Genomic DNA, 11,139 nt, shown 5'->3' with positions numbered 1-11,139 from the left:
TCTTAATCTCCAATCTTAGGGAATGTACATATAAAGCTTTATACTCACAAAAAAAAAGAAGAAGGAGCAAGAGCAATTCGCAAACGAGTATGCACAATAAAAGTCAAAACATTGACTCAGACCTACACATTCACATCTGGTACAGTGAAACAGAAACCTATGCCATAAAACACCTTTGATCCTCATCACTTGAGTGATGGAGGGTAGGTAAGATTAGTACGATAGGAGTGTTTCTGTTTTAGAGTTGAGAGATTAGCGAAGTTCTCTTTTCCCACTAATGTGCCTCCTGGAGGTATTCCTTTTGTTTCCTGGTGTGTACAGGAGCATGTTGCTATTGATAGGATTTGGACCTTCATGGAACCTTTCTCTCGTTCACACTTCAAATCAAGCGCGACCATCAACACAAACAGGTGTTTTATATCCATTAGCATTGCCCCTTATCTTTTTTGCATCCATGTTTGTCTGCTTTGATTGTGATTGGTAGCATAATATTCAGCGCATTGGCTTAGTATCAAACATTTAATTCAATGTAATGTTTTGTCATAATCACTTGTCTAGGTTTAAAAATCAAGCAGTCAGACTAAACTAGTTTGACCAAGCTAGGTATTAGAAATCTTCTCTTAATACCATGGGGAATGCCTTCCTAATAAGCAATGGTTACTTAGGTTCTTAATCCGATTTAGGCAGCATTGTATGAAATGTACTAGGGCTTTCTAGTGGGCTTAACCCTATTGACCTTTAGCTTAAGTATTATAAAGGGAGTTTACTAATGTGATGAGCCTGGGGAGGGTAACAGTGTTATATGACCCCCCAAAGTTACAAAATTAAAATGTTGAAAATGAACAAACAAAAAATCAAAGTGCCACACTGTAAAATCTTAAGCTGGAAGAGAAATCTCAGCTTGATTTGGTACTTCACTCACATGTATTGCCTATGGTACTAGAGCCCTAGAGGTTCCCAGTGTGGGCGCTTTTCCTTGAAAAGCAAAAAACCCAAGGCATACAAAATAAGCACACACATCATAATTGAATCAATGTGAAAAGACTTTGGGGGGTCAAAGAAAAAGTAATCAGTCAGGCGATGATTTCATGAGAAATTCCTTTTATGGTAGCTTAACTACAAGGTCTTCTAGATATAGCCTCTAGTCAGCCCTCGAACATCAAATACTTGGCTCTCGCGATTAAACAACTTAATTGACCACAGAAAATTAAGAAGCTTACCTATGGTATTAATATTCGATCTCTAGTGCCTTTCGACCGTCAAATTAGCAACCCTAGACTTGTTTAATTTTTTACCTTTACATCTGTTTATGCATTTGATTACATTGCAATTTAATGTTCATTGCTAACAAATTGTTTGAAATTCTTTTACCAATCATTTGTCTACCTAAAACTGCATATGCTTTTTAAGAGAAAGCAATTACTGTGCCAATGTTGTTTGATTTTGCAGTGACTGAAAAAGGCTAAGGACATTTATCTCAAATGCTCTTCCACCTCGACGAACCAGCTTCAACTCAATAGCTTCCGAGGACGGAATCTACATCTGGAAGGGGGGCATGTTAACCCTCACGGCTCACGGACACCCCATCACCTGCGACGGACGTGTATTATATATTTGGTAGAGTCAGGTACCGGGCTTGTCGGACCAATAGGAAAAGGGTAAGAGTGATCGCCGATGAGAGGCGCACTCTAACTGGGACATTCAAGGGATTAGTTGGCTAAGCATGGGCGCCCAAGTGTGAATGGGGTGAGCTCATATAAAAGCCAACTAAACCTAAAATTTACTCATTCTCTCATTTGTGCAATAGAAGAGTGCTCTTGCTCCATCTCCATCTCCATCTTCTTCTTCTTCACCTCCTTGTGTGTGTGTGTGTGTATGTGAGAGAGAGAGAGAGAGAGAGAGAGAGAGAGAGAGAGAGAGGGAGAGTGTGTGTGCGATCGAGCATTACGAAGGCACGACGGCGGCCAGGCGGTTGAGCGCGGCACGACTGCAGCTTCTTCTTCATCGCGGCGAGGAATCCACCACGAAGGCGAGCGTAGAGCGGTGAGTGACACACCCTTTGCTCTCTTGAGCTTGCTAGTTTAGGCTTGTTGTGTGCTTGGAGCCGTCTGTGGCTCGCACGCGGTGTATCGGCAAGTCCCTTGCTTTGACAGTGCGGCAAGGAGCGCACACATTGCTCCCTTGCCCCCTGCCTCGTTTGCTACCACTGCTCGCCTGTCCCCTACTCCTGTTGCTACCACTACTCGCCTGCCCCCTGCCTGGTTGCTATCATTGCTCCCCTGCCCCTTGCCTTGGTTGCTACCACTGCTTGCCTGTCCCCTACCCCTGTTGCTACCAGTGCTCCCTTGCCCCCTCCCCAGTTTGTTGCTCCTTCTTCCTTGGGGGACACCGATCTTGGGTGCTCTTTCACGTCGCTTGAATGCCGAGGCTTCGTCCATGGCTTCCCATGCATCTTGAACCTGTGATGCTTCACTATGTTCTCTCTCTTGACGTTGACGTGTAACCCAATTGTCTACTTCTGTGGAGTTCGCATAATATCGATTGATTGCTTCTTGCATGTTTTGAACCTCCTCTTGAGTCTGCTGGTACCTCTACGTGATTTTATCAATGTGGGCTTGTTCAAACTCCTCAGCTCATGCGCTTTCCTCTCTTGACAGACTATGCACCGGAATTATAATATGTTGAATGGCGAGTACAAAAAAATTGTGCACATCATAGGGGCTGTAGTCATGTAGTTCAAGGTCCTATAGATGCATGATAATAAGAAAATAAGTAAAGAAGTGACTTCTTTTCATAAAGGCATTGCAGCGATACAAGCACTAAAAGAACATGCGTACTTACGTTTGGTACATTCAGAATTTGGCTTAGAAGGAGCATAGCATTCATACACGTCCTCTAGCTCCAAGTGAAATCATCACTCTAAGTGGGCACGTTGACCCGTCGATGTTCAGTGGCACAGCACCTAGATCATGTTCTAACAAAATGTGCTCCACACAACAAACAAATTTTCTCGTGGAACTACATACATAAGCACTTGCTCAATAGGGCATTAGAAACAGACACTACACGCAAAAGCATAAAGATAAGACTTACACCTTTACACGCCCTTGAAATGCTTTGCCCAAAGTTTCCGTAGTGGATGACCTTCGCTTCAATGTTGAATAACACCGGACTCCAATGTCCATTACACAAAAAGAAAACATCAAAACTATCAACAATGAGAAATAGTAAGACCCTAAATTAAACATAGCTTTGCATACTCACACAAAACTCACATTTGGATCATGGAGAGGGACCAATATTGCACCATATTAAGATTAGACTAGGATTAGTGTAGGCAAGTAGGCATTGAGCTCTACACATTAGGCATTCACACCATTCGATGAGAGATTTATGTCCTGTGTTGGGATAAAGGCACTACGCCTTTTCCCGGGCCAGGCATGCGATGTTCGGCCGCCCGTCCACATGTGTATATACCCTTATTCTTCATATACATGAGAATAAGGAGCACGTCATTCTCACTTCTTCCTGAGGCTACTCCACCCACACCGGCTTGTGCTCTTTTCCTTTTCCGAACGCACACATCCGCACACACGCACACTAACAAGTGGTTACTGTCGAGGCCCGACCTAGCAGCTGTAGTGGGAGCATTTTCAACAGGGATTGTCAGTCATACGATGGCTGGCACTAGCATGACGCTTCTGAAGCTTTGCAGACCATACAGAGTTGTCTGAGGGATTTACCTGTAGGCTCTAGCATGGGTACACAAACTCGCCTACCACCAGAGCCGACACGATTGTGTGTAGATCGAAAGAGTGAGCCAGTGGACATAGGTTGAGAGAGTCTCTCACCTAGTTTCTTGTACATACTAGGACTTTAGCTAATAGCTCTCACTTATTAGTGGTGCATCTCCTTTACGTGGGAGATTGTTGGGGTAAAGACGCTACGCTTTTGCCCAGGTCGCCCGTTCGATGTCCGGCCGCCCGTCCATGTGTACATACCCTTATTCTTCATGTACATGAGAATAAGGAGCACCTCGCTCTCACTTCTTCGTGAGACTTCTCCACCCACACCAGCTTGTGCTCTTCCGCTTCTCCGCACGCACACGCACACGCGCACTCACAAGTGGTATCAGAGCTACGGCTAGGCGGCATCGGTGATCTTTCGCCGACGATGGAGCTTGATCAAAGCTCGGTGCTTCACAACACCGGATTGGGCTAATTCGGGGCGGATCCGGCACGGATTGAAGGAGATCGGGCGAGGTCGGTGAGGTTCCCGAAAACCCAACACACGCAGTCCCTCTTGGGCATGTGGGAGATCTTGGAGATTCTTGAGGAAACAAGCAAGTAGGAAATTAGATCTGCAGCAGACAGTCGGGCAAAGGTCACAGCAAGGAAAGCCTGGTTTTGGTAGAACTTGAAGCTCTGCAGGGTTTGAGCAAGGGGTTCGAGCAAGCATTGCAAGCTTGAGGAGAATCAAGAAGCTTGTGTGCTTGACTAAGAGAAAAGCTTGGAATCGAACGAGCTCGGCATCAAGTTTGGGAGAGTAGCATCGGGTACCCGGGCATGTGTGTGGTTCTCTCTCACACTCACACACAAGTGAGGGCTGCAAGCTAGTGAGAGGAATTAGGGGTAGCCAACTCTCGAGCTGCAGCGAGCAGAGGGATCCAAGCTCAGGGGTCTCGGGCAGCCATCGACTGTAAGAAAGCAGTGGCTTGGAAAATCAAGGCCTTAAGCAACTCTGTGGGAGTGCATCGAATCGAGCTTGATACTCGGAGCAGCCAGGATTAAGTATTGGGGTGCAGCAACATTGGCATAGATTAAGGCAGTCATGAGCAGTTGAAGCATAGGCAACCGAGGCCGAGCAGCAGGCCTGTGAGCTTGCAAGGAGCACACACACACACCCCAATCTGGCGCTCTTCATCCGAGTCTCTGACAGTGGGCTTTTGTCAGAAGACGGAGCTCGGATTGCAGTGAAAGTCATTTTTTTAAAAAAATGTGACTTAACACATAGTGTGTGCAAGGGTGGGTGCACAAACCCCGCCCCCCCCCCCCCCCCCCCCCCCCCATATTAGACTTCAGTCATGGGACTGTTCCCACAAAGCCCCCCCACTCTCCGACCACCCCCTCTCCTACTTGACCCCGGATCTCGACTCTCCGCTGAGCTAAGAGATAGACAGCAGTGAGAGAGAGTGAGTGACAGCTGTGAGAGAGAGAAAGCGAGTGACAGGTGTACGAGATTGAGAGTTGTGTGTGTGTGTGTGTGTGTGTGTGTGTGTGAGAGAGAGAGAGAGAGAGAGAGAGAGCGAGTGAGAGCTATGAGAGAGAGTGTGAGATAGAGATAGAGAGCGAGTCAGAGGTAGAGATTGAGTCTGCCTCTTTTGGCGTGCAATCATGCAGATAGGCAAGCACGTGCAGGTACCGGCGAGTAAGCCCAAACATCACTCGGCATCGGCCCGACTTTGTCGATTTTTTCCGTGATTTTTCTCCCTCTTCTCGACTTCAGATATCGACGACACGACATCAATTTGGACACCGATTTGGCGTTTTTTATCGGCGTCTCGGTGTTCTTCTCTATGGTATTGTGTTTACGGCTCGACGCATCGGTTTCGACATCGATTTGTGGCTATTCGACTAGCACCCTTCCGTCCGACGACGAAAGCTGACATCGAGCGTTTTCTCGACTTCGAGCACACGCGGCCATAGCATTGACATTTTCGCCCAGCAGCAGAAGACGGCTCTGACGGCCAACCCCGGTCATTGTGACTTCAATGGTTTTCTTGAGTTCCGGCTTTGACGGCACATATCGGATAGATACGGCTCTGATGGACCATCCAGAGCAGGTTTTTCCTTAAGCACACACAGCTCTTGGACGGCGTTTTCGATCGACGAGTTTACCGATCGATGAGGTAGTAGCTGCCAGTTTTGCTCACAGGTTGCAGTGCAACTTGTGTGGAGCACTAGAGAGCAGTTTTCTGCACAGTCTTGTGCAATATCATGCTATGTATGCATATGTGGATAGAGCTTGATCTAGGTGTAGCTAGCAGGTAGTAGATTTACACGTTTGCAGTGGTTTTTGGACAGGTACACATCCACAGAGCCACTCGGTCAGGAGTGAGCCAAATTGCCAAGTTTTTGGCATTGCATGTAGATCATTTGTGGATCTCTTGATTGAGACACTGAGTTGCTTGTTCTTTATGCGGTTTGGTGAGACTTTTTTGAGTTTTTTCTCAGTTTTCAAGGGAAACTCTGTCGGATTTCTCCTAGATTCTTGCCATGGTTTATACGTATCCGCGGTTTTTTCTCTAATGGTTTAGTGGTCAAGTTAGACTCTCATTTTGATAGTGATCGAGTGTTTACTCTCACTTTGACAGATTTTGACAGGTTTTGTCAGTTTGGACACGGTTGCGTGTTCTTGTACCAACTCTTGTAGGAGTGAGGATTAGCGTATGCGTGTGTGGATACAGACTTTGCTAGTCACAAGTTTCATATGTTTTTTTGCAGATTTTTGCGGGCAGTTCCTCTTCTAGGATGTGTTTTGAGCTAGTTTGCTCTCTGCTTGCGTATATGGTTATGCGCTTTACGCTCGATTGAGCAGTTTGTCCCAGTTTATGCTTGCACAGTTTGCATATTGTGGAGTTGGTTTATGCATACATGAGTATCAAATTTGATGCGTTTGATCATGCTTTTGATGATTGTGTAGTGGTCTAGTTACCTCCCACTTTGTTGCCAGTTTGTCATGGTCTATGGTTGGGATTGTACTTGAGGTTTTGCTTAGTTTACAGGGAGACTTTGCTAGATTTCTGGCAGGTTTTCTCGTTATAGTTTCCTAGTCATTCACTTATGGTTGCAGATATGTGTGATAGTGTAGAGTCCACTACGGTGACTTTTGAGAAACGACGGTCTCGTTCTTACAATACTTGCGTTGTTGGCATTGCGGTCACACAGAGCACATTAGACGCCATTGTTTCATACATATGAGATAGCAGCGGAGATGTATGTGAGATGCAGATATGGAGGTAGTTCCACTGGTAGTCTATGCCAGTGACGGTGATGTCATGCTTGCCTTGAGTGTACCTCTTGTAGATTTGTCTATAGATAGCACACTTTCTCCACAGTGGTTACTAGATAGCGATGTTGCTTTTCATATCACACCGCATCGTGACTGGTTCATCACATTTTTTCTAGTGGAAGACTTAGCTGTGTGCACTTGGCCAATGGTTCGGTGTTTGATATTGCAGGTGCAGGAGATGTTTGTTTATCTTTGCCTAGTGGTGCGTCATACACGCTACAGCATGTGCCTACGTTCTTCAGCTCAGATAGATCTTGATCACAGTTAGACAGTTGGCATCTTTTGGTTGTCAGATACTGCTTAGAAAGCAATCTTTCCAGATGCATTACGGTTCACTAGTGATTGCTAGAGAAGCCCGCAGTGGCCTGGTATATCCTATGCATGTGCCTGAGGTTTGAGATGACGTAGTCTCGGTTTTGTTACTAGCATGATTTGAGCAAGAGAGGAGATGTGTCTCTTTTACGGGTGAGCTCCACCATCCTCACGAGAAGGAGCATTTAGCTATGCAGGACGTGCCAGTAGACTCTGTAGAGATAGAGATAGAGCGGCAGTGCTCTAGTGAGACACAACAGGTGTTGTCAGCCTTTGTGCACGCAGAGATAGAGGAGGTCTGCTCCTTAGAGACACAGACATAGCTGACAAATATGGAGTTCTTTGATATACTCATGTTAGAGGTTGATGAGTTGGTGCCAAGACGCATAGCTTTCCTATGAATGAGAGAGACATTGCCATCCCCTTGTTGGCAGTGACACATCCATACGCACTAAGTAGTTGTGATGATGTAGTATTTGCAAATAGCACAAGGGAGGCGAGTACAACCAGTTTTGTGCAAATTTTATCAGCATTTGGACGTCTCATGTTCGACTTGTTACTGTCGAGGCTCGACCTAGCAACTGCTGCAGTGGGAGCATTTGCAGCAGGGATTGTCAGTCGCACGGTGGCTGACACTAGCATGACGCTTCCTGGAGCTTTTCAGATCACAAAGAGTTGTCTATGGGATTTACATGCAGGCTCTAGCTTGGGTACACGCACTTGCCTACCACCAGAGCCGATACGACTGCGTGTAGATCGATAGACTGAGCCAATGGACATAGGTTGAGAGAGTCTCTTACATAGTTTCTTGTACATACTAGTAGTTTATCTAGTAGCTCTCACTTATCGGCGCGTCGCCTTTAAGTGGGAGATTTTTGGGGTAAAGGTGCTACGGCTTTTCCCGTTCTAGACGTCTGGTGTCCGACCGCCCGTCCGCATTTACACATACCCTTATTCTTCATATACATGAGAATAAGGAGCACCTCACTCTCACTTCTTCCTGAGTCTGCTCCACCCACACCGGCTTGTGCTCTTCCCCTTCCCGGCACACACCGCACTGCGCATGCACGCATCCGCGTATTCACACTATGTCACCTTAATCTCAAGCCTAGATTGAGGAAAAGGCTTGCAACAGTACCTTGGAGAGAGGGGGGCTAGGGACTAAGGCCTAAGTTGAGCTCCCAATTAGGGATTGAGAGTGTTGGGAGGGTATTGTAGGCTAGGAGTGTTGATGTATGCTCCCCCAACATCGGTGTGTCGACCTAGAGTAGCTTTAGGTTACCTCCCACTAGCTTGAGTGTCAGCAATGTTCTCCTAAATTGACAACTTGAGTATGTCGATCTTAGGGTGTCAGGCATTACACTATCACTAGGATTGCACACAGTCTGCATGTAGACATAAGGCCATCGGTTTTATCTTCTTTGCTTGGACTTGCACGTACTTGGTCTCTACTGACACTTTCGAAATTCATTGACACTGAATTCCTCCTTATGGTGAGAAGCGTCAAACATCCCCACACACTGGTTTCTAGCTTGCACAGTGGAATCCATTGAATTTCTAAGGTCATCCACAATATCTACAAAAGAAACCTACATGATGCTTGATTGCGTAATGTAGTCATTGTATTGTTACAACTAATCATTGACTTTGAATTGTAATCTCAGGTTTGGAGTAGCTACTAAAGGAGCAGATTTTGGGCAAAATGACACGCCCCCAATTTTATTTTATTTTATAGAAAAACTCACAATTGTGAGTGTTTATGAACCCAAATAATTACAAGGTCTTGTCATGCTCGTGTTGAGCCATGATGTCATCCAAGGACCATAATTACATCGGCTATCAAGGCAACCATCCCACCCAACTCGCCCCCTTATCCTTGATACATAGGGTCCCTTATCATGTTCTTCTGAGATCTTTTAATTACTGATAGTCAAGATTTTCCCCCGTCCTAGGCATGCCCTTTGCTGTCAACAAGGCACAAGTAGTCCTAGACCAATCCTCCGAGTGTTGCTTGCATCCGAGCGTCCATATTAGCACTTTGCTCTCTTGCATAATTTTTTTGCGAAGCTTGCCACGTCGAGACCTCCTTCAAACACACGGCGGTTCCTTGTCTTCCATACATTATAAGAAGACATACCTGATGATTTGAGTGCTGATGAGGATGGCAAGACCACCTGAATTTCTTCCATCCAAGGAAAGATCAGTCTTGTAAAAACCAATTTTTCATTTTCTTTGGACCCACTTACATATTTTCCCTGCGAGGCCTTTGATAGTTGGGAAATCCATGAAGAGGTGAGCCAGATCTTCACTAGCCAACTTGCATCCCAAGCATCGATCTGACCCAATCCCTCTTTCCCGAATCTTCACCCCCGTCGGTAGAGCACCCCAAATTACCTTCCACAAAAATACCTTCATGTGATGCGGAACCTTTGGCTTCCAGATGTTCTCCATTACTTGCACCCACCTTTCCTCCGGCCATTGGTTTTTCCATATCTTGTTAAGGGGGCTAGACCAATTCTTCTTATGCATCATTGTCTGGTAAATGTCTTTAGGATGGGGTTTCTAGAAGAGACTGCTTTCGGGCCATTTCCAGGCATTCCAGTCAAACTCCGAATCACAGATAGGCATCACTATATTGTTAAGCTCTTTCCTCACTTTGTGGACTAGTAAGACCTCCAAGCTATTCAGTTGGTATTGGGTAACTAGAAGGTCAATGGTTTTCCAACTCTTGTTGTCACTGTCCCAGAAGTACCCCAATCGATTCAGACCCTTATTATTTAGCTTCCTGTCCGTCTCTATCCAATAGGGAATTTGTGGTAGCCAGGGGGACCAATGCAAAATGGAGTTCTTGAAGTATCTAGTTTTTTCCTCCCACTTTAAGACTCCTGCTGTCCTATTGCATTTTCTTACCAATTCTCCTGTGCTGCCCCCCAGTCTCAGGGTAGTCCACGTCGGGGCTAACACGCCCCCAATTTTTATAAACGTGATGCATTCAAGCCCCCAAATTTAACAACCAGCGTACCTAGGAATCAAACGCATACCCTGCAAAGAAATTAAACATGTGTGTGTGTGTGTGTGTGTGTGTGGCATTGAACACACATTGATACATGGTGTTGCAACGTTTCAATTTGGGCCCCATGCTCGTTTCAGTGTTTCAGCACTTTGGAAATGTCGATTTCTATTTGTTATATGCTTCAAGTGCTAAGATCATTAGTGGGAATTGATAACAAATAGTGTAAGTTAAGGTCTAGGGCATTCGGCCATTGCTCATACTGATATTTGACACGACTACATACATTTCAGACCGGGTATGACCATAGCCTCTGGATCCATTGACCATCCAACACATCAATTACTAGTATATATCACAAGAAGATTTAGAAATTTTCTCATGTAGGAACATGGAGTCTTTTTCAGTGTTTTTCATACAATGCAGGTAGGGGACCTGGACACCCCCCCCCCCCCCCCCCCCCCCCCCCCCGCCCTCCCCACTAGGCCGGCGGTCCCCTACCCCCAATCGTACCTAGCTAGGTATGCGGCGCCTCCCTCATAAACGCTCATGATGTTGAGGTAAGTCACAATGTGGGAATTATTGAATTTGTCCAAAACTTCTTCTGGTAGTAGAGAGTGACTACTTAAGCACCACGGAGTCTGAAGACATAGGAGATGATTTGGAGTCCAACAGAGTCCATTAAAGCACCTCAAGGTAAGGGACAAAGAAGGGACGGTGGATGTTTATGCTACTTACCAAAATAG

This window comes from Adiantum capillus-veneris, chromosome 7, assembly GCF_014529385.1.
Source record: "Adiantum capillus-veneris isolate H3 chromosome 7, ASM1452938v2, whole genome shotgun sequence".
Classification (NCBI taxonomy): domain Eukaryota; kingdom Viridiplantae; phylum Streptophyta; class Polypodiopsida; order Polypodiales; family Pteridaceae; genus Adiantum; species Adiantum capillus-veneris.
The sequence above is the reverse complement of the archived record's forward strand: the minus strand, read 5'-3'. Positions refer to the sequence as shown.